The sequence below is a fragment of the Rhinatrema bivittatum genome, chromosome 3 (assembly GCF_901001135.1).
Source record: "Rhinatrema bivittatum chromosome 3, aRhiBiv1.1, whole genome shotgun sequence".
NCBI lineage: Eukaryota > Metazoa > Chordata > Amphibia > Gymnophiona > Rhinatrematidae > Rhinatrema > Rhinatrema bivittatum.
The window spans coordinates 333,529,837-333,532,851 of NC_042617.1; the positions used below are offsets into that span (position 1 = coordinate 333,529,837).

The window sequence follows — 3,015 nt, forward strand, 5'->3', positions numbered from 1 at the left end:
ACTTTAACTCCCAGGGGATGTGTGCGGGACACCACCGTGACACTTCCTGATTATTCTGATTTTATTTCTGCACCACTGGGGACTTTGCCTCTACGCAGGTCTATCAGTGATGCACTGCTTAGTAAACTTACGAAATACAGTGTACATGTTTCTGAAAAGCATGTCCTAAAGTGCTAGAGACTGTGTGGCATAAATGCGAAGTAGTTGATCTGCTTCTCTATTCAAAAATACCAGATATAAGCTTAACCGAGACATGAAGGATGAGCTTGATTCAGTTAGGGAAACATCATAAGGTACGGTGAGGAAGAGGATGTGAAAAGTTGAAATATACTTGTACTGTGTGTCAGAATGCTGTTCTCGTGTACAATTATAGAAGATAGAAGTTTTCTGCAGAGCCAGCCAGAAAAATAAAGGCACTGTGAATGAAGATTCAACATACAGATTAGAGTGCCCAGAAAATCCACTTGTCGAAAGTAAAAGTACTCTTCACTTTGCAATACATGGTAGTGCTTCCTACAGTGCTAAGGGACGAAAGACCTTCCAAACTCAGAGACGCCTAAAAGCATTGAATTTCTTGGGGGAAAAAGAGATCAAGGCTCCCTTCCAATTCTTCACCTAAATCAATATATCCTAAGAAAGTTAGGGATACTATTACTAAAGGTGAGGTTTATAAGAATAGAGTAGTTGAAAATCCCTTTCCTACAATTTTTTAAGACAGGAATTTCTTCCACCGTCTCGGGGTGTAGCCTTGTTAGTCTAGTGTAGCAAAAATGGCTGGATCCTAGGTGCATCTTAAATTGGGTTCTCTATCACATGCCACCCACCTCTTGCCATTTTTCCCCTCCTTCCCTTCTCCAATAATTTCTGGAAATCATTTAACGTATTTTCCTCAACCAACTACTCTGGGTGCCACTTCCATGCATGGACTGCCACCTCTGCATAAAATTGCTTCCCTAGTTTGCTCCTCATGGTCATGAAAGCAGCGGGAAGCTGCAGTTTGCACCAATGAATTCTCAGCTGTTGTTTTTGTTATTTCAGCTTTTAACTGGTTTGACTTCTGTCTCATCCCCCACATCTCTACCATGGTTATGTGCGTTCTAGATAGGGATCAGGTTTATTCTTCTGCTTCTAAAGTGTTTCTTCTGATGCAAGAAAAGCGGTGGTAACCTTGTAACCCAAAGCAAGGTCTCTTCAAGCCACCCCAGATGGGATTTGAACCCACAATCCCTGGCTTAGGAGGCCAGTGCCTTATCCATTAGGCCACTGGGGCCAGACAGGCAAGTTTTTATTTGTAAAACTCCTGGTAAGCAGAAGAGGCAACATTTCTGTCCTACCTTAGACTTTTCACACTCTTCTTCTTCAGCATCAGGAGCCATGACGCTCTTATTGTAATAAGCCAAATTCCCTTACATGAACCCTATCAGAGAAACTGAACTTGGCTGCAGAGACAGGCACAACAATAAAGACGGCATGATTCAACATTCCAGGTGTGTGTCATAATGCCTAGAGAATCTGCCTTTTCAGAGGCAAACAGCTAATCAATATGTTACCTGCAGTCATTACTGCTACAACACATCAGCAGGTATTTAGTGTTCACCTACAGGAAGCATCCAAACACTCATTTTTTGGGCAGGTGGGGATGCCAAGGTGCATTTATCCTACCATATTTTCCAGCTGCACTGTATATCACAGGCAAGTTTGGCCAATATTTCAAACATAATTTGGAATTAAATACTGGCTGGTGAAGGATGGCTTACTTTTTAACAAGTATCTCTTCTCCAGTGTTCCTATTCCAGACCAATTCCCTATTAATTCCTTTGCTGTGTTTTCCAGCTATCAATGCTCTGAAGACCTGTTTCATGTATTCTGCACCCTTCCTGAATTTACTCCAGTGTCTGTCTTCTTCATCCTCATATGATAACCTCTTGGAGAATGTTCTCTTCTCCAAAATATTCTTTTTTGAGTTACATTAAGTATTCCTCTGAAATTTCCCCCCCTAGCCCAAATCTTTTCTAAGGTAATCACTCTCAGCTCATCTCATTAGGTTTATATTTGTGGACCTGCACTATTTTGTCTCTTTGGATACTCTCAATGACCTGCAAGTCATAGAGTGGCTGAAAACAAGAGTTGCCTACAAGGAAAAAACCATCCCAGGTGGGACTTGAAGTAATAGTCTCAAGTTTAGAAAACCAGTACCTTGTCTATTAGACCACTGGGGTCACATGAGCACCTATACCCACTTTAACTCCCAGGGGATGTGTGCAGGACACCACCGTGATTCTTCTGATTCTATTTCTGAACCACTGGGGTCTATGACTGTATCCCGGTCTATCAGTGATGCGCTGCTTAGTAAACTTACGAAATACAGTGTACATGTTTCTGAAAAGCATTTCCTAAAGTGCAAGAGACTGTGTGGCATAAAAGCGAAGTAGTTGATCTGCTTCTCTATTCAAAAATACCAATTATAAGCTTAACCGAGACATGAAGTATGAGCTTGATTCAGTTAGGGAAACATGGTAAGGTACGGTGAGGAAGAGGATGTGAAAAGTTGAAATATACTTGTACTGTGTGTCAGAATGCTGTTCACGTGTACAATTATAGAAGATATAAGTTTGCTGCAGAGCCAGCCAGAAAAATAAAGGCACTGTGAATGAAGATTCAACATACACATTAGAGTGCCCAGAAACTCCACTTGTCGAAAGTCAAACTACTCTTCACTTTGCAATACATGGTAGTGCTTCCTACAGTGCTAAGGGACGAAAGACCTTCCAAACTCAGAGAATCCTAAAAGCATTGAATTTCTTGGGGGAAAAAGAGATCAAGGCTCCTTTCCAATTCTTCACCTAAATCAATATATCCTAAGAAAGTTAGGGATACTATTACTAAAGGTGAGGTTTATAAGAATAGAGTAGTAGGGATGTGAATCGTTTTAGGACGATTAAAATTATCGTCCGATAATTTTAATATCGTCTTAAACCGTTATGGAACACAATACAATAGAGATTCTAACGATTT

At 40.8% G+C, this 3,015-nt stretch overlaps 1 non-coding gene across 1 annotated transcript; it reads right to left on the reverse strand.

The window, feature by feature from the left end:
- Positions 1-1,197: 1,197 nt before the first annotated feature.
- On the reverse strand, positions 1,198-1,270 carry TRNAR-CCU. Its single transcript has one exon. It is a non-coding gene; the product is annotated as a tRNA-Arg (tRNA).
- Positions 1,271-3,015: the final 1,745 nt, after the last annotated feature.